General features: G+C 42.6%; 2 long non-coding RNA genes across 2 annotated transcripts; both read left to right on the plus strand.

Annotated features, from left to right (window-relative positions):
* Nucleotides 1–10,347: 10,347 nt before the first annotated feature.
* LOC147241041 (uncharacterized) lies at nt 10,348–13,178 on the plus strand. The gene is made up of 4 exons (XR_015111383.1): nt 10,348–10,807; nt 11,624–11,786; nt 12,020–12,112; nt 12,763–13,178. It is a non-coding gene; the product is annotated as an uncharacterized LOC147241041 (long non-coding RNA).
* Nucleotides 13,179–23,090: 9,912 nt separating this feature from the next.
* LOC147241042 (uncharacterized) lies at nt 23,091–23,910 on the plus strand. Its single transcript, XR_015111384.1, has 3 exons — nt 23,091–23,270; nt 23,361–23,424; nt 23,541–23,910. It is a non-coding gene; the product is annotated as an uncharacterized LOC147241042 (long non-coding RNA).
* The last annotated feature ends 994 nt before the right edge of the window (nt 23,911–24,904 follow it).

Consider the following 24,904-nt stretch of genomic DNA (forward strand, 5'->3'; position numbering starts at 1 on the left):
AGTATTTGCATATAACACTGTAAACAATAGTAGTACAAGTGTTTTATAGTGTTTTGTAGCGTTTGGGTTGTATCGTTCCAATTGTTGCGTTTCATAAGCGTTTCAGTAGTGTGTTTTGCCATGTTTCTTAGTGGTGTTGGTAGGTTTTTAGTGTTGTGAGCAGTTGGTGTCAAGAGTACCTGGCCTGTAGTAGTAGTAGTAGTAGTAGTAGTAGGTCAAAGGTCATGGAGAAACTTCTTCAAACAGTACACAAAATAAAAATACCTGGATAAATCCAGCTTCTGAAGCTGTAGCATGGAAAGTAAATGTTCTGGTCAAACAAAACTGCTTGTGCACTTCTAAAATAGTTGAAACTTTATTTCTGCAATCTCCAAAAATTTTATTATGCACATTTTCATCATCATCAGCCGTTCCACATGGGTCTTTGAAAGACCCATGTGGAACGGCTGATGCCAGCACAGCCCATTAGCATCTGAGTGGTCGGTGAAACTCCCCAACGACCACCCCTGAAACTCCCTGACACCGCACAACGACTGTCGTTTGGTGAGGCCAGGTGAGTCTCGGGAGGGTCGTTTCCACCACAATAGCACTGACCACTCCCACATAGGTTTATAAGCTGGAGTTTCCACACTCTTCACTAGAACTGAAGAAGCCTCTCGGATGAGAGGTGAAACGTCTTCAAGATAAACTTACGTCCAGTTGACCAGATTTTACTTCGCTTCGATCTACGATGACCTGGATGAATGAGAACCTACACAGACACATTTTCAGATATTTCCCATTATAAATATGATTAAAAAAAAATCATGCTCGCCTTTTATTTTTTGACATAATACACTGTTTTAAGCATTTAAAACATATAATAATGACAAATAATTGACAGATATTAAAAGTTAAAATTATCCTGAAAAAATCTGCAAAACAACTGGCACAAAAGACATTTTTTTGACTCTATTATTGCTAAAATATGATAAAAAAAAATCCAGGCACTCAGTGAAAAAATGCTATTATTATAGCTGTAAAAGGGTTTAAGACAGCAACAGTGAAATACTCTGCAATATGTAATATTGGACACAATGACAAGCACGAAATAATTAACAAGCTCCATCCAGTTTGATCATTTCAGCAAATAAAATTGTGTGAGTAGAGAGAAACTTGGATCATCAGCATAAGGTTTGCATGACATGTATTTTTAAAAACAATTTATCACATTTATCATTTCTTTGCTGTAGTATCACTTGTCATCCCTGGCTTTATAACCCGCCAGTAACTCCAGCACTCTACAATGCCCACTTACCTTGGGTTGTACCTGCTCACTATGGATAGTGGCTGCCAGCATGAGCTAGCGACTGTTAGCTCGCGTTAGCTCCGGACAGTTCCACTACTCAGTTTGCATTACTTTGTAGCTAGAGGTGCGCGGCCTCACGGACACAACAGAGGCGGACTGACAGCAGCAAAATCACCACTGTCTGCTGAACCGTGGCCAGAGGGGCTCAAGCTAGCTACCATCAGCATGACTGTTTGCAGAGCAGGCAGAGAATGTCACTGCCATATACTTTAGGAAAACAAAGACAAGAAATGGGTCTGTTTCACAAGGAGGAATAAAAGTACTTACTTTATTCAGTATTTCAGTCGGCAGGTAGCCACTCTCTGTCCAGGCAGTGCACTCCTCAGTCAAAGCAGCCAATGAAGTTCATAACAGTTTATGTGCGTGCGAAGACAACCCGTTAGTTTTCAAACTTGCATTAGCGCCATCCTTCGGCTCTGGGTGCCCAAAAAAGGTCATTTTACTTCGTGGTGGCCAAACACGACTGATTTGTATTTACATTTTCTATTCACTTAGTTTATGGTAATACAAAAAAAAGTAGTATTTTCAGCTTTTCTTAAAAACAAACTAAGACTATGTGATCAAATCATGTTGATAGTGGAAATATGATTTAAACGTGTTGTATCTATTAACTTCACTTTTGTATATTCCAAGACACACCATTTCCTTTTTTTCCAGTGTATTTGCTGAACAGGCTAACAGGGAATGGGGGACAACTGATAACTCATACATTAAGCTTATCTATTCTACTAATGTCAGAATGTTTACAAATTGAAATTTATCTTTGGGACATTCAAAAATTATGTTCACATTAGCAGAGACGTTATTGTGTATTTCCTCTGCTGTATCTTTAGCTCTCTGTTATCATTGTTTTGCATTAATGGGCAAAATAAATACAATGCATTGAAATACTTAAATTTCCATTGTCTGCAACTGTGGACGAACAGTTGGTACTATGCAGGGATTTAGAAATAGTCTTGATGCAAGTCCTTCTATGAACTGTCCCAGGCTTCAGAGGCAGTATGGCTTAAAACTGTATGCACAAACAGAGCTTCTCCACAGTGGCTGGGATATTGCCATCAAAAATGAAATCAATCCTGAGGCCAGGAGCCTATGTAAAGACATATGTGGGTTTTTAAAGCCAAAAACTGAACAGGTGTACTTTTTTATAGCCAGTTATGTGTTCAAATTCCCTTGCAACATGCAGAGAAAACAAAGATGGCTGATCCTCCCATAGTTTTCTCCTCTTTCTCTGAAAAGAAAAAGTTTAATCCAACAACACAGATGGAAAATCAATAGTCAATCACCAAGCAAAGACATGTACTAACATAGTTATCCCCTGGGGAAAATGGCAACTATTTAGGATGGGATATCTTTTTATTATCCATCTTATTAAGTGTGTTTGTTTGTGTTTGTGTGTTGTCAAGCACAGTTTCCAGCCCCGAATGGAGGGAGGGGAAGAATCAAGAAAACACAGCTTCTGTGTCCTTAACTTTTATGCGAGCTATATGAAAGCACACAACTCTGACTGTCGTAAACCCTCACTTAAGACATCTTATTGATTTAAAGATCTATATAACAAATGATGTCACTGCTAGGTGTCGAGGTAGTGAACAACATGCACACCAATACAAACTGGTGCAGGAGCCACACCTCCCCTTGCCTTCCATCTGCCTCAAACCCCTTTCCCCCTCTTCAAAATCCTCCTGCTTACATTCAAGGCCATCCACAAGCTTGCCCCCCCCATATCTGTCCGACCTCCTCCATCCTCCCACTCCCTTCCGTGCCCTAAGATCCTCTTCCTCCATACACCTGTCTGTCCCCTCCACCCATCTCACCACCATGGGGAACAGGGCATTCAGCCGCTCTGCTTCCACCCTCTAGAATTCTTTACCACCCCAACTCAGAAACATTGACTCACTCATCTACTTCAAATCACATCTCAAAACTCATCTGTTCAAATCTGTGTATCCAACTTAATGGAAATCTCTGTGCCTCTTTCAGTTGTTTTTATCCTTTATTGTTGTTTTGATATTTGTTTTGATGTTTTTGATTTGTTTTTTTAATGTGCTCTGTACAGTGACCTTGAGGGCCAAGAAAGGCGCCTTTAAATAAAATTTATCATTGTTATTATTATTATTACCTGGGGGTTCTCAGTAGTCAACCATACAAGGAGACCATTTTGTGGACAATGTCAAGTAAAGATGTATGCACACAATACTGCAAGTGAGAAGATGTCCTGAATATATTTAGTATCTCTTTTATTCTGTAAATTTCAAAGTTTGGCTACTATTTTGGAATGTCGCTATTAGTATCAAATGGTGTCCATTCGCCTCCCATGTTATTTGTTTGTTGACACACGTCACAATGTATTTGTAATGTGGTTATAACAAGCCTTCTTGTAAATTCTAGCTAACTGGTATTCACTGACAATTAACTACATACAGATCTTATTTTAAAACTATCTTGGATAATATCAGCTGAATGTTTTGGATAGGCCACAAATGGCTATGGCATTTTATGCAATCATAACAATATGACCAGACAAAGATGTAAACATATATATTCCTACAGCATGTTGTAACATAAACTCCACTAATGCTAAGTGTATTATTACAAATAAATATATATACATATATATATATATATATATATATATATATATATATATATATATATATATATATATATATATATATACACACACATATATAGGATTGCTGCTGTCCCTATAACAAAGGTTGAGGTCTTGGCAGCAACCCATCCACTAAGCCTGGCTGCAGCAAGTGTCTGCAGAGAGGGAGAAAAAGTCGAGGTACACTGTAAATGCAAATAGCTTTCCTGACTCAAATAAATGGATTCAGTTTACTTGATTCAGTTTAGTTGATTGTACTCACCACTTGTTCAAAACAAGTTAAGTGTAATTTCATGGTGGAAGATCCACTTTACTGATAATTGAGAGTAAAGTGAACTTACAACAACTAAGTAGCAACAAGTAAAGCAATAACATTACTTCACCTGTAGGGTGCAGTAATGCCCTCAGACTGGATGTAGGCATGCACAGTAGGTAGCAGAGACTTCCTTAGGTTTTCGACAACAGGTTCACTGTCGTGGCCTCAGTACAGGTAAGATTCCGTTAGCATATACTTGTAAGGATGTTTCAGTTTAGGGTGTTATACCAGCAGCAGAGCAATTTTCATCATGCTACACTTTTATAAGAATTGATCACAGAGTATTTCCATTAAAATTAACACTTTAGTATTTAATTTTTTTTGTAGATGCAGTGGACCTGTAAGCATTGTATTTTTTCTGCAGACAAAAGAGGACAGTTATTTAAACACTATCGTCGAAACATGGAGGCTTCACCAGGCAACTGCCAATACCATGTCTGCATAGGGATTGTTTGTGAACTTTCAAATCTTTTAATGCCCTCAAAGTGCATTTATCTGTGTGGCACTCTCAGTCAGTCATTGGGCAAGCAAGTCAACCTAAAGTTGCGTTTCACTGCAAGTTATATGATTACCTACAGCCTTGTACTGAAGCAGAGTTTTTCACTCACTTGTGCAGCCATTTCAGACTGAAACAAACTGTGCCATGTCCTTATGAAGGTTGTCACTTTCAAACTAATGTGTATTCAACGTTTAACGCGCACAAAAGTCAAGTGCACAGTGGTAGTACTGCAGTACCATTCAAAACTGTTGTTACATCAGACGTTGAACATTCATCAGCCAACCGAAGTGGAAGATCAGCCACCTTTACTGGGTGATATTGAGTGTGAGTTTGGTGAGCCAGTATTTGACGCACATGACTTGGAAACACAACTGGAACGTAACTTGGCTGCACTGTTTCTAAAAATGCAGACAAATCCTGCACATATCAGAAAGTGCTGCTCAAGAAGAAATTGAGCAAATTAACCAGATCCATTAATTTTCAACACCATTACTGCGCAGTAAAGTCCAGAAGATAATTAGTCAGCATTGTGGTGATGTGGAAAATTCTGTAGTGAGTGACATTGTAAGAGTAGTGTCACAAAGTAATATCCTGCTAAAATTCACAGACACCAAAGGATCCTTGTCAGCAGCAGACAGGATAGAATCTTATATTCTGCTAGAATTTCCGGTTGTCATGCCGGTTGAGTATCGTCTTGGCAAAGACAGTGTTACAAGAATTCAAAGAAGTTCTTCAATGTAGAAAAAAATGGCTGGAGTCACTAAAGCAGATTGAGGTGTTTTATTTTACAAAAAGTGTGTGAAAAAAAAACTAGGATAGCCAAAAAATAAAGAAGCGGGGAAAAAAAAATAGATATAAGAAATATAGCAGGGCATATGCCTTCTCGGGCCTGCAGCTACCCCAGACTGAACTACCTGAGCCTTCTTCTTCTTCTTCTTCTTTGGTTTTTACGGCGGTTGGCAACCCACCAGATTACCGCCCTCCTCTGTCCCATCGCGGAACACCATCTTTCCCTCCCTCTAACCCCTACACCTAAATCCTACCTCTAAATCCTAAACATAATCCCTCAACCTAAATCCTATCATACAATCCTGTATCCCTCAAATACTCTAAAAGAACCCTAACACTCTCCCTATCCTCCATCCTCAGAACTCCCTCCAGACTGATCTCACCCTTCCCCATGTTCCTCCACCTGTCCCTCATCACCCTCCTCTCCACCTCATACCTGCCACACCTCAGGAGTACGTGCTCTACCGACTCTTCCTCACCACAGCCCTCACACAGCCCAGTGTCGTGCTTCCCTAACACCTTCAAAGTCCCGTTCAGCCCACAGTGTCCCAGCCTCAGCCTCACCTTCACTACTTCCTCCCGCCTCTGCCCACCTCCACCCCTACACCCTCTAGCCCGCACACTCCTCTGAACCCTATACAAGTGCCTACCCTTCTTCTATTTGTCCCACCTTCCCTGCCACTTGTCCATCACCCTCTCCCTCACTATCACCTTCACCTCAGCCCTGCTCACCCTCACATGCATCTCCACCGTCCTCTTCACCAACGCCCCCTTTGCCAACTCATCTGCCTTCTCATTCCCCTCCACCCCCACATGTGCTGGTACCCATAAAAACCTAACCTGACCTGACCCCCCCGCTGAACTATCCTCGTGACTGCCTGAAGAACCTGGTACAAAATATCCTGACGACTACCCGTGTGACATGACCTGATGCTGGTTAGGACTGCTGCTGAATCTGAGCAGACCACCACCCTCCCCACTTGTGTACACTCCACCCACCTCAGTGCCACCAGCACCGCTGCCATCTCCACTGTGTAAACCCCCAGCCCATCTGTCGTGTGCCTTCTAAGCCCTATCCCTCTCTCCAGTACTGCCACCCCAAATCCTGTCTCCCCAGACTCCGCCCTTGATCCATCAGTATAAACCTTCTCCCATCCACCACACACCCTTCTCATACACCTGTTGTGAGCCCTAACCAAGTCCTCAACCTCCCTCCTCAACTCCAACAAGCACCAGTCCACCTCTTGCCACTCCATCCTCCACGGTGCCATCTCTGGGTACACCACTGCTTGACTCACCCTAATGTGCCCTACTCCTAGCTCCCTAGCCAGTACATTCCCTATACTCCCAAAGTGCTCCCTGTGCCCCCCCCCCTCCCGTACTCCCAACACTCATCTAACACACTCTTGGTGATGCACCCTTGAGTGACCCTGCAGGTTAGCCCAATACCTCACAATTAATTGCTTCCTTCTTAGCTTCAGGGGCATCTCACCCATCTCCACCTGCAGTGCTGCCACCAGTGTCGTCCCTAGCGCCCCACAACACACCCTCAGTGCCTTATTGTATATCACATCCAGAACCCGCAAGTGACACTGAGCAGCCGACCCATACATTATACACCCATAATCTAGTGCCGCCCTCACCATCGAAATACAAATCGTCTTCAGTGCCGCACAGCTAGCCCCCCAGTCCCTACCTGACAAACACCTCATCACATTTATCACCTTCCTACACCTGCCCTCAACCCTCCTAATGTGCTCCACCCAAGTCAACTTACTATCAAAAACTACTCCCAAATACTTAAAGGACCCCACTCTCTCTAACTCCCTACCGTACATCCTAAGCTTTTCACCACCCACATCCCTCTTCCTAGTAAAGAACACTGTCTGCGTCTTATCTACTGAGAACCTGCTCCCCCACTCATAGCCCCACTCAACCAACACATCTATAGCCTCCTGTACTTTACCCACTACATGTGCTAAGTCCCTACCCCTCTTCCATAGTGCCCCATCATCAGCAAACAGTGCTCTCCCTACATCCCCACCTACCCGTGAAAACACATCATTAATCATAACACTATACAACAGTGGACTAATTACACTGCCCTGTGGTGTGCCATTGCTCACTGTGTATTCACCTGACACCTCAGACCCTATCCTAACCCGTATCACCCTCTCGGACAGGAAATCTTTCACCCAGTTAAACACCCTACCTCCTACCCCCAGCATGTGCAGTTTAATTAACACCCCCTCCCTCCACATCATATCATATGCCTTCTCAATATCAAAAAACACCACCACAACTGACTCCTTATTTACCTGTGCCTTCCTAACTTCATTCTCCAATCTCACCACTGCATCCATAGTGCTCCTACCCTTCCTAAAGCCACTCTGATACCCAGATACCCCTCCCCTCTCCAACACAAACATTAACCTATAACACACTAACCGCTCCATAACCTTACCCAGGTTGGAGGTAAGGGCTATGGGCCTATACCCTGAAGGTTGAGTGGGATCCTTCCCTGGCTTCCTAACCGGAATCACCACTGCCTCTTTCCACACCCTTGGTATCCTGCCCTCCTCCCAGACCCTATTGTACAGCCCCAGAAGTGCCTCCAGTGCTCCTTCACCCAAATTCTTCAGCATAACATACCCCACCTGATCCAACTACCTGAGCCTTTGTGGCCAGTGGCTTTTAAGTGCCAAGTCCCTCCCTCTGGACCAAACCATAATGACCTGGCAGATAACAAAAGTACGTAATAAAGGGGGAAAACGACACATAATAGGCCATCTACAAAAGACCTTATAAACAAGCACAAACTCATACAAAACCCTACCAGTCATACAAAAGAAATAAACTCTAAAATCATAACAAAAGACAACTAATTGCCTAATTACTTGGCTTCCCACATGGTATGCCCATTTGCACACCTGTGCAGAGGAGGTGCAGACGGCTACTTCCTGTTGCCTATATAACCCCGCCCCTTTGAGCAGCTCTGGTTCAGACCCAGTGACTGTGGAGGAGAGAGACAGCAGTTAATCTCAGCAAACAATTAAGGGATTGTGAGTGAATAAATAACCCGACTTTGCCTTAACAGTAGTGGTGTGTTTTCTTGACTCTGTGACTGTAAGGGAAGGTGGAAATGGTCGATTGTGATTGTATTGTGGTGCGTGCACTCACCACAATGGCAGAGGGGAATATGGAAAGTGACCTGGTTTGTAACTGAGTGCCATGTGCTGCTGTCTCCTCAGTGACGGGCCGTCGTCACAGACAGTCATTCTGTTTCATATGTCTCAGTCCTGAAAATGCTGCAGACTTTCTTAAGTAACAAGGATGTTAGGTTTTGTATGTGTAAGCAGGTGGATGTGCAGGATTGTGAGGTCAGGTCTACATCAGCCAAGGACAAAAGAGAATCACGCTAAACATGTACAAGAGGTTTCATACGACCCTACTACTGTCAGACATCATGGTGTTAAAAGGGAATGTTCATTGAGTGAAAAGTTGAGACACTTTGATATGGTGCATGATTTTCCACTTGACATTCTACATGATTTTCTGGAGGGCATAGTACCAGTAGAATTGTCACTTTGTCTGAAAGATTTGCTTGCCAAGAAGTATTTTTTTAGAGGCTTTAAACATGGTTATTAGGCTTTTTTCCTTACACCTTTTCCGATCAAGCTGAGCAGCCACAGGTAATTACAAAGACCTTCAGCACAAAGGAACCATAGGGGGAAATGGCCATGAAAATTGTTCTCTCCTGAGGCTAATTCCACTGATAGTAGGCCACAGTGTTCCAGAGGGAGAGCCAGCTTGGGAGGTGCTCTTGCTTTTAAAAGATATGTTGGAGTTGGCAATGTCGTCTCACTTCACTGAGGAGTCAATCCATTTCCTGGACTGCAAGATCTCAGAACATAGAGAGGTTCTGCAGAAGACTTTTCCAAACTACAAGCTTCGCCCTTAACATCATTTCATCGAGCACTAACCTGAGATGATAAGAACTTTTGGCCCACTTGTTGATGTGTGGACGATGCTGTTTGTGGTAAAGCACAAGTTTTTTATAAAGGTTTTGCACGACACTCGGAACTTCAAAAATGTACCTTTCACCTTGGCTGTAAGACATCAAAAGATGATGCCGTTCAATTTAGATTCATCCACATTCTTCAAACCTCCTTTGCAAATTCACAAAGTGAGGTCTGTCATGGCCACCTCTTTCCCTGAAAATGTTCAGCAGTCGCTACGTCAGCTAAATGTGCAAAGTACAGTGCTGCTTGGATCTTCTGCATCTGTTCATGGCATTAAATACAGTGCAGACATGTTTTCCTCTTATCCTCGTACAAAGTGAAAGGCAATATGTATGTGGTACTAAAACGCTACATACTGTGCTAAATGAAAGGTGGTGTTGATGAAAATTTTTTCTTTTTTCCAGGGTCCAGGATGATGGACACCTATAAAATAAGACAAATTTTTACTGAAAAGGACATACGGAAAATCTCACTGGATAGCAAACCAGCGACAGTGGATGAGCTGAAGGAAAAAAAGACTTGCCTACTGTAAAAGTCATTCCTATGCAGGAGCTTACCGCCACAACCAGCATGTCGGATACCTCCATTGCATCAGATGATACAGAGATTTTATGTACACACAGCTCATCATCATCAACAAGACAGCAGCGATGGCCAGTTTTTTGATGTACCATGTTTTTCAGTTGATGTGGAATACCGACTTAGACAAGCTAATCTTGTGTGTATGTGTGACCGGACATACCTGAATGTTCCAAGAGACGTGAAGCACATCATTTTGGAAAAGCTTGCTGAAGCCACCTATAAGTTTGATGCCTATCCAGATGAAGAGTGCATCCAGTCTGTAGCGGTGGCACTTAGAAGCAAACATCCTTGCCAGAGGGAACCAGGCTCACCCGATGGGTGTTCAGGCTGGAAGAATAGCCTCAAATTTAGAATGGGGAATTACCGCAACAAACTCAGTGAGGCAGGATGTATAGAGGTTGGCATAAACGCAGGGAAACAAGGTGAACCACAAAAAGGATGACAAAAGAATGAAGATAGTTTGGAGACTCAAAGATTGCTCCAAGTGGATGAAGTGCAAAAACGAAACCCCGGTGGAGCTGTCATTGCAGCAAAAATGGACCAGACCTTCTCACTGCGGAGGCGGGGGATTGTGGAGGCAAGACCACCAGTAAAAGTACTGATGGAGCGGTGGCCTGCTCTTTTTACTGAGCAACAAGTAAGTAGTGATTAGCATCTCTTGATTACATGCAAAATGTAATCTTTGAAAATAAGAAATGATAGTCAGAAATGTTTTTTTTTAATTTTATGCAATTTATTATTTTCTCAGAATTTTTAATTTAATGTCGCAATTCTCAATCTCATTTTTCTGTTTTTCCTCAACAATTTTTCAGTAAGACGTGCTTGGAGTGGTAATGGTCTGAATAGAGAAAATGAGTGTAACACCTTTTCTCCAGGCGATTGCAAGCTGCTGTAGGGAACTTCCTCATTACTTTTTGTTTGTTTGTTTTAAATGCCCCAGTTACTTTGGAGGAAAAAAATATCCTGAACTAAAGCAATGAAAGTCTTTCCTTCATCTGGCAAATATGAACTTTTATTGTCTTTCTCTCATGCAATATTAATATCAGCGTTATCTGGCTTAATTACGCTGAGAGTGAGAATGATTGACTGAAAGTTCAGTCAAATCTAGCATAAACAAAAAGGGGCAGTGCCACTGAAAGGTAAGGTGGAAAAAAAATAACACACTAATAATTGTGAGTTTTCCTATACTGATACAGTATGAGTATGAAACTCAGCATCTCATTGTACAAGATAACTCATACAATGAGATGATCTCTGACAGTGCTGGCATTTTTTGTCACCTCTTCAGTCATTCATTCAATCATTCTACCTGCCTAAATGTGATGGGCCATCTACTGGTCAAATTTTGCAACTGAATCGATGTTGACATTTTGGAAGGTATTTGTTGTTGTGGATTTCAAAAATGTCCTGGGTGCATCCTGTTCAGTTCAGATGTTTTTGCTCTGTGTTTTAGGTGTTAGCAGAGTTTAATAGACACCACAAACCTGCAATATGATTTTTACAAAGCCCTTGACCGCTACACACCACGCTTCCTCACTGTGTTCAAGACCAAGACAAAGACCAAAGGAAGTACAGGAGAGACTCTGGCCGATTTCCTACAGCAATTTAACCCAAGTGTAAGTATACTAGGTACAGGTGTTACTGCAGGAACATTTTGTATTAATATTTTATGGCCTTTTGAGCATATTTTCCGTATGATCACTGAAATCATTGAATTATACTTAAGACTCCTCCTCCTGCCCTTGATTTCAACCTTAAAATGTCCTCTCTGTTGAATAGAGTAATAATTTTAAACATTTTTTGTATCTTTTAATGTTACATAATATTGAACTTGATTAACCACTTTCAGAAATCTGATGTGACAGCATTGCGGACACTGGTGCCTCGAGGCCTCCCTCATTTGCTTGGGGATGACCCCAGCAAATTCTTCGTCACTTGCTCTGTAAGTACTTGAATATACAATGCTAATGAGTGCACATAGCATTGAGTGAGTTTGCTGTTTACGACATCTTACTGAGATTTGGATAAAAAAAAAAGATGAATGTCGATTATATCCCTTGTGTGTTCAGTACTAACGTTGACTTAAGCTGCAGGGAAACTGTGACAGTTCAGCATGCCAGCTGAATGAGCCTACCAGTCTAGCTGATTTGACATGAAAAAAATACAATTTCATCTTTCAAAACCATGGATGTATAATAAGACCTGGTATGGCACCGCACCTCTGGAGGCACGCAGATTTTTCCCAGTGGCCACCTGTGGTATTGCAATAAAAAATCCCCTTGGGCCCAAAAAGCATTTTTACCATAAACAGGAATAGTAATTGACAGGCCATCTCCAGCTGAAAACACAGTTAATTACTCATCTTTGTGTTTTATATTTTTAAGTCATGGACGTTTTCTCCATCAAAAACTTTTCTAAAGGACAGAAAAGCCAACTCTAAGGATCTGTGCAGAACTTGTGTAAACTGTTCCAAAAATGTTTCAGGGTCATTAATGTCACAAAAATGCTGAGTGCATTGCAGGGTAAATGATTACATGGTACAACTGATAACACTCATGACCTTTTTTTTTGGTTGTTTTGGTTTTTATTCAGGTTTCTGATGGTGATGAGGAGTGGAGAGATTTGCCGGGTAGGGTATTAACAGTGATCGATGACAATATGCCAAGTTCAACCACTCAACTCCACCCTGATCCTGTAGCAACTTCCGTTATTATGGAGGGAGGTATTGTGCTCGAAAACGCCTGAAACCTACCTGATGCTCTTGTTCTGTTGTTTGGCCTGTCATATGCCCTCCACCTAGACTACCTCAAGTCAATGAAAAACACTGAACTTCCTGCAGTGAGTATTTTTTGGCTTGGGACAAAACAAGCTGCCACCCAAGCTTCAAAGCTTAAAAAGTCTCCTGCTGAGTGAGTGAGAATATAATTTAAGAGTGGATTTTGTTGTTTTGTGTGTTGTTTGAACACAATGTTGACAAAGACACTCCGCTTTATGGGATCTGTTGCGCGAGCCATTGCTCAGAGAGGTTTGTTTCTTTTGTAAGTCTTTGTATCTTTGTTGTTACTGTTGTAAGCAGTTTAGTTAAACTGACTCATTTGTGCACAGTAGGTGCAAAAATCATAACGGTTCAGAACATGGTCTTTCAGATTAAGGATGTTCAAAAACCTTTTTGGCACTTGGGTAGGATGTAGCACTTCACCATGTAATGTTTTCATTTGTTGAATTTTTGTTGAACAGTGTTATATGTCTAATATGTGTACATGTTTAACACAAGAATAATCTGTAATTCACTTAGACGGTGAAATACTTAATCTTTGAATGACATACTGTTACATAGTTTTATTTGAACCACTTTCAAAGTGGGAAAAAAATAATTTTAAAAAAATCATAAACTTTAACTTTGAACTCTGTCACTTTCATGATTTACATTGTGTTGTGGATAACTTGACCCCCATTTCATTAATGTGTAATGGATTTTGAAGTTGCAAGTGCAACTTCCTTGGTTTTTTTTTAAGGCAATCAGTTAGCATGGTTTTATTACATAAATCATACTTCTGATCAAGTTAACGCAACTCAGATTTTGAGTTGCGTTAACTTGATATTTTTAAAGCAATCGGAGGCAACTCAGAGATTTTGAGTTGTGAGAAATTTGATAATAATTAGCCTAACTTGAATTAAAACATTGTTTGGAATATGCTTGTAGTACCTTTGACTCAAAATGATTAAGTAGCTCTAAATAGTAATTATAAGTATTGTAGCACCTTTAAGCCTAACTTGAATAGTTGAGCAGTACTAACATCATTCTAGGTCCGGTAGGAGTTGCACTGAGGGGGCTCACAAAAAGGAGCGAGTGTTGCACTTGAACAGGTGACACTTAAGTATCAGTGAAAGGCAAATAAACATTAACCGCTTTAATAACTTTTTCCTGTTAATTTCAATAAGGCGCCGTAAAATAATAAAGAAAATAATTTTTTTTAAAAAACTCAAAAGAAAATCAGGCTGCACGGTGGTGCAGTGGTTAGCACTGTGGCCTCACAGCAAGAAGGTTCCGGGTTTGAGTCCCGGCTCGGGCGTGGGATCTTTCTGTGTGGAGTCTCCATGTTCTCCCTGTTCCTGCGTGGGTTCTCTCCGGGTACTCCGGCTTCCTCCCACCATCCAAAGACATGCAATTGGGGACTAGGCTGATTGATACTCTAAATTGACTGTAGGTGTGAATGTGAGTGTGAATGGTTGTTTGTCTCTATGTGTTGGCCCTGCGATGGACTGGCGACCTGTCCAGGGTGAACCCCGCCTCTCGCCCATAGATGCTGGGATAGGCTCCAGCCCCCCTGCAACCCTTACTAGTAAGGAATAAGTGGAAGACGACGATGGATGGATGGAAAAGAAAATCAGTCCACAGAACTGAGCTCTCCTGCTCAGTATCAGTTCAGTTCAAGAAGAGTCCAATGTGTTTGTGTATTCAGTTTATCAAAGTCCATTCAGTTCTTTGTCTCCAATGTCTATGTATTACTGCTACTACCCGGCTAGGTGAGAAGTGTGGGTGTCTTATCTGTTCTCAGAGTGTCAGATTCAGATGATCTGGAGTCATCGAGATAGGTTCTGCAGCTGGCCACACTGCATCTCCAAATCCCTCCCTCTCTCAGGGTCACTGGGCTGGGCTCACCATCTTAATCATCTTTTTTCATTTAAGTTCTCGGACAGTATGCAGACTTGCAAAGAAAACAAAAGCCAACGTACACAGAGGTGCATAGGCATAAGAAACTTCATCTGATTCTGTCATACTTTCTTATGAGATCTCATCACCTTCTCAGTTCAAAATATCTAAATATATCACCAAAAAATCAAGGAAATATATAGGACAAAATAAAACAAATTATCATGCATGAATTACCTTCACAATATCATTTAATTTATGTAGCCTTTTAACTACTATTTATCTCTTGTCGTTAGTCTTTTTAGCTATTTTAATTCACCTTTTTAATATTTAACTCTCAATTATTAAAATGATCAAAAGTAGTGTGAGATGCCAGTTTTAGCAGTGTGGTTAAATTGTGATTTACACATTAGTGTGTTTTTTTCATGTTTTCCAGAGGCTCCTTCAAGAGTTGACCATGAATGAGTGTTATGAACTTTTTGAATGTCAGCTAGGTCTGGGTTTTGATGCCCTGATAATACTGTACATTAGGCCATCATGGTCCATCTGCAGGGGTTAAAAGACTGCCATGGTGAGTTTGTTGGAACTACAAGGAGATGCCCAGATAAGGAGAGGAAGTGTTGTGGCCAGTGAATTCTGCTCATTCTCTGGAACTACAACAGAGGCCATCACTATATGTGGCACAGAAAGGGAGGCTGGGAATGATAACCAAGGATATTGAAATGTTGCATATAAATTTAGCTTTGTATATTATTCCAGAATTATGAGTATTATCTCAGAATTTCCACTGCTGTACTCATAAACTTGAATTACTTTTTTTTTTTAATCTCAGAATTTTGACACAGAATTGTGACGAGTAGAGCATTAGAAATGATCTGGCAAGACCAACAGGTGTAAAACCACCTGTCTAAAGGATGGTTAGCAGATAGCCCTACAGAACATAAACAGAGGCTAAGTTTGCTATATATAGCAAATTCTCTACACAAACAACTCATCTTATTTTCATTTTTGTTAGTGCAAAAATAGGTGGACAAGTGGCATGATACCACACAGAAATAGTTGTGAAATCAAATGAGAACTCCATTTTGTTTGTTATTTTACAGTGCTTATTGCTAATATTAGCTATTTTGGCATAGCTTACTAAGTTGACACTACACCTGAACATAAAATAAATATAACATAAATTCCAACCGACAAAGGTTGATAATGTGTGCCTAACTTTTCAATTGAATGCCAGTCCAACCATGGTCATAGCATACAGAGCCAGGCTGTTTAGAAAGCCCCGTTGCAGGCTGCATTGAGTGTTCGAGTCCCTCAAGCCCCAGCCATTAACCCGTGCGAGGATTGTATCTTTGAATTTAACTGAATGGATAATAAGTGCAACATCTGCCTGACATTACTCTCACAATTATTAAAATAGAAATGTAACATTATATACACATCAAGTTACTTACTTGTCCAAGAGTAGAAGAGCTAAATCTGAGCTAAACTGGAGTTCATTGAGACCTCACAGGGCTCCCCACCTTGGAAATGCTAGATTAATATTTACTGTGGCCTTGCACGTCATCTGATACCTTTTTAGCCAGCAACTTGGTTTCTTCCAAGTTAAATCAAGAGGGTCTTCTTTAGTTGAACATTTCAGCTTACTCTCTGCTTTCTATTGTGGGAAAAGTGGGTTGGGACTCGGCGAGAGCAGTCGCACTCCTCCTCTCTCCTCCTCTTCTTTTCTGTTTGACTATCATTCTTTGTCTCAACTTCTATCCAACGCAGCTGTGAGCTCTCCACCTAAAACTAATCATGGAATTGATCAGCTGGTCTCTCAACGCTATTGACACCATTTTCCGACAAGGAAATCAGGATCGGAGGAACCTGCCTGTCCACATGGAACCGACCCTGCGGGCTACATTCTCGATTCCTGGGGGAGATGGCATATCGCGTGCTTGACACCTCTCTCCGTGGAGGACATCGAGGACCTCTATGTATTTGGGTTCATAGTTGTGGGGCTTCTCCTCATCGGACTTGGAGGTGCCCTCACATACCGCAAAATTGGCAAGACGACGGCTGCCACCAGATCTGGACCTCCACAACTGACCGTCATTTACAACGCAATTATTGACGCTGGCAAAGTGGGGCAACAACAGACTCTTGAACTGAAACAACAGACTCTTGAACTGAAACGCAGGATGGAAACCATCTCGGAGCAGTTGGCCGATCTGCGAAGAGGAGAGTGATGTTGAAGACCAGAAAATTTTAACTTACAATTTGGATTGGACTGAAAGAGAAGATGGATTGGAATGTGTGCTCCTCTGCCCTAACCCAAACACAGCTTCCTTATCGGCTACTGAAGGTCATCTGCCCCACTGTTTATCCTCCAGGAGAACTCTTTCTGCCTTGGTGACGCAAATGGCGCGTACTATCCCCCCCCTCCCGTGTGTTCCTGACCTCCGCCTCTGCCCTCTTTACCTCCCTTGGGGTGGCAGCGCCTGTTGGCTGCAGCCTGCCCCACCTTGCCTCCATTGGGTCAACGGACTGCTCAAGTTTAGCGTACATACACAACAAATGTATATGTGCTGTTGTTAAATTCTGAAGTGTACCATTATTACTTTCAATCTGTAATAATTGTGACCAATTGTGATAGTTGCTTCAGGCTTTGAGTTGTGTAATGGCATTTCGCCCTGGGCTCGATCCCTTGGTGACAATAAAGGCGACTTATACTTATACTTATATCTCACATTCATATTGCGTACTACTGTTCCTTGCTCGAAGGCGGCACTGTGGTAGAATGGATGGCACTGTCGCCTCACAGCAATAACGTTATGGGTTTGAGCGCCGGCGAGAGCATGGTGTCTTTCTGGATGGAGTTTGCATGTTCTCCCTGTGCCTGCGTGGGTTCTCTCCAGGTACTCCAGCATCCTCCCACAGTCCAAAGACATGCAAGGGGAGACTCGGTTAATCAGATACATGAAATTGACCTTTGGTGTGACTGTGAAAGGGAATGGTTGTCTGTCTGTATACGTTAGCCCTGCGATGGACTGGTGACCTGCCCAAGGTGTACCCTGCCTCTCAACCCAAGAGGCAGCTGGGATAGGCTCCAGCCCCCCCACAACCCTGAATGGGATAAGTGGTAGAAAATGGATGGATGGATGGATTTTCCTCGCTCGCTGCTGCCTTTTATAGAAGGGGGAAGGGGCCTGTTCTGAAGGGAGGAAGGAAGAGATTCAAGTCAAGTCAAGTCAATTTTATTTATATAGCGCCAAATCACAACAAAAGTTATCTCATGACACTTTACAGGTAGAGCAGGTCTAGAACCATGCTCCCTCAATGAATTTACACCCAACAATTCTCCATCAGCAGCACATCCTGCAACAGCGGCGACGAAAACCTTCCTTTTAACAGGCAGGAATGTCGAGCAGACCCAGGCTCAATGGGGACGGCCTTCTGCTTTGACCGGTTGGGGGGAAAGAGAGCAGGAGAGCGGGGCAGAGACAAAGACAGATAATGGAGGAAGACAGATATGCAGAAAGAAAGAGTGGGATAGAGATAAAGAGAGTGATAAAGGGAAGAGACTGATGGACAGACAGGGATGTGAGCAGGTGGAGCTACGGGTGGCAGCTTGAGCCTCTTCAGGTCTGCAGCCTCCTCCAGCAGCACCCGGGATCTGGGATGAGGGGAGCTCAAAGGCTCCGGAGAAGACGAGTTAGTAATATGTATGAGTATGATTTATGTATGACACATATAGGGGGACAGAGAGGAGTAGTGAGAAGCCCAGTGCACCATGGGAGATCCCCGGCAGTCTAAGCCTATAGCAGCATATCTAAGGGCCAGCCTAAGCAGCCCAACTATAAGCCTGATCAAAAAAGAAGGTGTTAAGTCTGCTCTAAAAGGTGCCTGCATCCCGGACCGAAACCGGGAGACGGTTCCATAGGAAGGTAGCCTTAAGTGACTGCAGTGGTTTCCGAGGGTTTATCATTAGTTAGTACAAACTGAGATCGACCTCGTAAATATGACCTGAACCAGTTAAGTGCAGTTCCTTTAATGCCAATGACATGTTCCAGTCTCCGTAGAAGGATATGGTGATCAATGGTATCAAAAGCTGCACTAAGATCTAATAAGACCAGCACAGAGACCAGTCCCTCCTCTGATGCTAGTAGGAGGTCATTGGTAACTCTGACTCATGCTGTTTCTGTGCGATGATGAATTCTGAACCCTGACTGGAAATCCTCTAATCGGCTGTTGCTATGGAGAAAGTCACACAGCTGTTTAGCAACTGCTTTCTCCAGAATTTTGGAGAGAAAAGGAAGATTTAATATTGGTCTGTAGTTGGCCAAAACTTCTGGATCCAGGGTTGCTTTTTTGAGAAGGGGTCTAATTACTGCCACTTTAAAGGACTGTGGAACGTAACCAAATAACAGCGACACATTGATCATATCTAAGAGGGAGGTGCTAACGGGGGGTAGAGAGTCCTTAAGTAGCTTGGTTGGGATGGGGTCTAGAAGACAGGTGGATGGTTTAGAGGAGGAAATGATTGAACTGAGCTCATCAAAGCTAACGGTAGAAAAACTGTCAAAGTGTACATCTGGTCCTCCAGCAGCCTCTAAGGCTTCTGAGGTTATAGGTGCCATGTTGTCAGCTGATGGCAGGAGGAGGTGAATTTTCTCTCTAATAAGGACAATTTTGTCATTAAAGAAGTCCATGAAATCTTTGCTGCTCAGGGAAACAGGAATGCTTGAACAGTCTGTCTGTCTGTCTGTCAGTCTGTCAGTCTGGCTACAGTACTGAAGAGGAACCTGGGGTTGTTCTTGTGCTCCTCTATTAGTGTCGAGTAGTAAGCTGCTCTAGCTATACAAAGGGCTTTCTTAGAACTTTTAAGGCTGTCTTGCCAGATGATGTGAGACTCCTCCAGTTTGGAGTAGCGCCATATTCTCTCTAACTTCTGGGTTTTTTGTTCAAGCTGTCTGGTTTCTGAATTGTACCAAGGTGCTTGTTTCCTTGGATTTATAGATTTAGTTTTTAGTGGGGCAAATGAGTCCAAAGTTGATCCTAAGGTGCCTGTTGCACTATCGATAAAATTATCAATTTGGGAGGGACAAAGGTTGACAACATTTTCCTCTGTAACAATGGGACATGACACTGAATTAAGCGCCACTGGAATCGCTTCCTTAAATCTAGCTACAGCCTGATCAGATAAACATCTGAAAACCACCGTTTTCCTGAGTGGAGTGTAGTTGATTAGAATAAATTCAAAAGTGATTAAATGATGATCTGACAAAAGCGTGTTCTGTGGAAATACAACTAGATGTTCAACTTCAATTCCATATGTTAGGACGAGGTCAATTTCAGATAAGAATTCAGAGTAAGGACAAGGAGGGCGGTACACAATAATAAATAAGAGTGGTTGTATTGTTTTCCAAGTTGGATGAGACAAACTAAGAATCAGGCTTTCAAATGAATTGAAAGTTGTTTTGGGTTTGGGATTTATTACTAAACTTTTGTCAAAAATGGCAGCAACTCCACCTCCTCGGCCAGAGCCTCTGGGAATGTGAGTATTAATGTGACTGGGAGGAGTGGATTCATATAGACTAACATACTCATCATCACACAGCCAGGTTTCAGTGAGACAGAGCAGGTCAATGCAATTGTCAGATATTAATTCATCAACCAATTCAGTTTTTGGCATCAGAGATCTGATATTTAAAATCCACATCTAATTTTTAGATTTTTTTGAGTTAATTTAGTGGTTGTGTTAATTTTGATTAGGTTTTTCTGATTGACTCCTCTACAAGTAGAATTTGAATGAGTAAACTGACGTGGTCGAGGGACAGACACAGTCTCTATGTAGTTTTGGGTCGGTAACTGCCCCAATGGACGCGCAGAGAAGCGTTTAAGATGGCAGCTCTGCTTCCTGGTCTGAACTCTGGGTTGTCAGGGTTTTGGTTCTATTATAAACTGGGCCATATTTCTGGAAATGAGAGCAGCTCCGTCCAACGTGGGATGGATGCCATCCCTCCTCATCAGACCAGGTCTCCCCCAGAACGTTTTCCAATTCACATGCACTAAAATGTGAGGCTGGAGAATAACACACTGAGAGGGGATCTGACCTCACACTCTAGTCCACACATTATCACACTACTAGATTGTAACATAGCAAAATTTATGTTTCTCTGAAATCTTTTGCCCATGAGGCAAAAGTTTGTATTTAGCACCTTTAACATAGAGGTGAATGGAAAACAGAATAAACATGAGTCTAGCTGTACTACTGGAAACCTTACAGAAAATCTTACAAATTGCCTTTGTCTAAAAAGAGCTATGTGTAACACATATCAGTACAATACATGAACATAGTCAAGTAATGACAATAAGAAATAGACTGCCATATTTGTTATCATTGGGCGGCATGGCTCAGGGGTAGAGTGGCCATCAAGCAACCAAAGGGTCACTGGTTCGATCCTTGACCCCGGTGACCATGTTGAAGTGTCCTTGAGCAAGATACTGAACCCATAATTGCTCCTGATGAGTAGGTTGGTGCCTTGTATGGCAGCCTCGACCATCAGTGTGTGTGTGAATAGGTGAATGAGATGACACTGTAAAGTGCTTTGAGTACCGCTAAGGTAGAAAAGAGCGATATAAAATTGAGTCCATTTACCATTTGAATTCATAAAAACGTGCACCCAAAAAATCAGCACTGAATTAAAATACAAGCATGCAGTTAGAATTAAAATACAGTCAAGTCAATTGTATTTGTATAGGGCCAAATCACAACAAAAGTTATTTCATGACACTTTACACGTAGAGCAGATCTCGTACCACACTCCTTCAATGAATTTACACCCTGCTCACGTCCCTGTCTGTCCATCAGTCTCCTCCCTTTATCGCTCTCTGTATCTCTGTCCCACTCTTTCCTTCTGCATATCTGTCTTTCTCAATTATCTGTCTTTGTCTCTGCCCCGCTCTCCTGCTCTCTTTCCCCCCAACCGGTCAAAGCAGAAGGCCGTCCCCATTTAGCCTGGGTCTGCTCGACGTTCCTGCCTGTTAAAAGGAAGGTTTTCGTCGCCACTGTTGCAGGATGTGCTTGCTCATGGAGAATTGTTGGGTGTAAATTCATTGAGGGAGTGTGGTACTAGACCTGCTCTACCTGTAAAGTGTCATGAGATAACTTTTGTTGTGATTTGGCGCTATATAAATACAATTGACTTGACTTGACTTGACCCAACAATTCTTCAAGAGCAAGCACATCCTACAACAGCGGTAAGGAAAACCTTCCTTTTAACAGGCAGGAATGTTGAGCAGATCCAGGCTCAATGGGGATGGCCTTCTGCTTTGTCCGATTGGGGGGAAAGAGAGCGGGAGAGCGGAGCAGACAAAGAAAGATAATTGAGAAAGACAGATATACAAAAAGAAAGAGAGGGGCAGAGATAAAGAGGGAGAGAAACAGAAAGAGACTGATGGACAGAGCAGGTGGTGCTACGGGAGGCTGCTTGAGCCTCCTCAGGACTGTAGCCTCCTCCAGCAGCACCCGGGATCTGGGATGTGGAGAGCCCAAAGGCCGGAGAAGAAGATGAATTCGTAACACATATGAGTATGATTTATGTATGTCAAATAGAGGGCATCAAAGAGGAAGGGGAGGAGGAGAGAGAAGCTCAGTGCACCATGGGAGATCCCCCAGCAGTCTAATCCTATAGCAGCATATGTAAGGGCTAGCCTAAGCAGCCCTCACTATAAGCCTTATCAAGAAAGAAGGTCTTAAGTCTGCTCTTAAATGTAGAGAGGGTGTCTGCATCCTGGGCCGAAAGTGGGAGGTGGTTCCACAGGAGGGGAGCCTGATAGCTGAAGGCTCTGACTCCCATTCCACTTTTAGAAACTCTAGGAATTTCAAGTAACCCTGCAGGGTTATACTTGGATAATAGGGGACTATGAGCTTTGTCAAATATGAAGGTGCCTGATCGTTGAGGACTTTGTATGTTAGTAGGAGAATTTTAAATTCTATTTTTAATTTGACAGGGAGCTAATGCAGAGAAGCCAGTATAGCAGAGACATAGTCCCTTCTACCAGATCTCGTCAACACATGGGCAGCAGTGTTTTGGACCAGATGGAGAGCCTTAAGGGACTATTGGAGCAGCCTTTTAGGAGGGAATTGCAGTAATCCAGCCTGGAAGTGACAAAAGCATGTGTGACATGTAGATCTTTAGGACCCTGGGGAGATGAGGAAGGTATAAATAGGGTGGGAGATTGGGGCCTTCCCTTTTTGCCTCATCCTGATATGGGTGTTTGGAGGAAGTGCTGTTGAACCTGCACTGCTTTACAATCTGGTGTGAGAATCCATTGCTGTGGTAATCCTGTGAGAGAGTTCTGTACACACACTGCCTGATGTTTGTGTGTGTGAGCTTAATAGCTCTGGTTGCAGTCTGAGAAGTACTGTTTTGTGAGTTACCAGCAGTAGCCGTTGTAGGTATGGGGCACATGTCATTTTAATTTCACACTATGCCTATGCATCATTATAGAGTTAATTTGGCTCATATCAACTTTAACCTTCCCCCAGAGCTTCCAGTCACCCTATCAGCCTCTCCAGTCTCCTGTAGTAGCAGGAAACCTGATTTTAGAAGGTATTGAATTTCATTTTGATTATGATGGATGTTTTAATGTATATTATATTCTATTGTATTTGGTGTTTTTGAATGTTTTGTATTGCTTTTACTAAAACTGTTATTATTGCCCACAGGGAGGAGTGCAAATCATAAGCACACTTCTATCACTGTTTCTTCCCGCTCCAAACTTGTGCCAGAGTTATCAGCTATTTATTTATTTGGGCTATGTGCTTTTTGTGCTGTGCACTTTAGGTTGTTTGCTGTGGACTTGCTGTGGTTTGTGTGCCCCTTATAGGCCCTAAGCCTCTTGACTCGGCCCTATGGTTCGGGCCTCCCCAGCCGCGTCCAACTGGGGAAATCTCCCCATAGTAGCCACTGCTCATCATTCCATAGCTCCCCTAACCCTTTCTGGTATATTTATTGCTTATTACCAAGCTATTACACTGTAGTTCATCAACTTCTCCCTGTGATAACTCAGTATTTTAGACTGTTTGAACTGAATAAAATTTGTGATATCATTTTGTAAACCACTCTCTCGTCCTGGTATTCTGGACACCTTACGTGGGGATATTGTATAGACTTTGATTGCCTAGACATTGAGTACTTTTAGGATCCCTCATCCTGTTAATTGAGGGTGGCGTTGTGTCACAGAACATTACTATCCCATGCATGCCACACATGGACTAGTTTTTCTGCATCTGTCTGAGACAGGATGTGCCTGATCTTCGCAATGTTACGTAGATGAAAGAAAGTGGACCTAGCGGTTTGCTTAATGTGGGAGTTAAAGGACAGATCCTGATCAAAGACAACTCCCTCGATTCTTTTGGGTAGTTCTGGGGGCCAGGGTAATGTGATCCAGGGTACCTATCTCATTAGATAAGGTGTTTTGGGCTCAGCACAATAACTTCAATCTTGTCAGAGTTTAATAAAAGGAAATTATGGGTCATCCATGTTTTCATTTCCTTTAGACAGGCCTCCAGTTAATCACCGTTTATTTTCACAAGGATACATTGATAAGTAGGCTGTACGGTGGGGCAGTGGTTAGCACTGTGGCCTCACAGCAAGAAGGTTCCGGGTTCGAGTCCCGGCTCGGGTGCGGGATCTTTCTGTGTGGAGTTTGCATGTTCTCCCCGTGCCTGCGTGGGTTCTCTGCGGGTATTCTGGCTTCCTCCCACCGTCCAAAGACATGCAACTGGGGACGAGGCTGATTGGATTCTCTAAATTGACCATAGGTTTGAATGTGAGTGTGAATGGTTGTTCATCTCTGTATGTTGGCCCTGCGATGGACTGGCGACCTGTCCAGGGTGTACCCCGCCTCTCGCTCGTAGATGCTGGGATAGGCTCCAGTCCCCCCACGATCCTTACTAGTGAGGAATAAGCGGAATCCAACAATGGATGGACATTGATAAGTACAGCTGCATATTGACTGCATAACAGTGACAATTAACTGAGTGTTTCCTTATAATGTGACCTAGAGGAAGCCGGTGTAGAGTGAAGA

This window comes from Aulostomus chinensis, chromosome 22 (genome assembly GCF_037954235.1).
Source record: "Aulostomus chinensis isolate RoL2024-O1b breed Wild chromosome 22, RoL_Achi_v1.0, whole genome shotgun sequence".
Taxonomy (NCBI): Eukaryota; Metazoa; Chordata; class Actinopteri; order Syngnathiformes; family Aulostomidae; genus Aulostomus; species Aulostomus chinensis.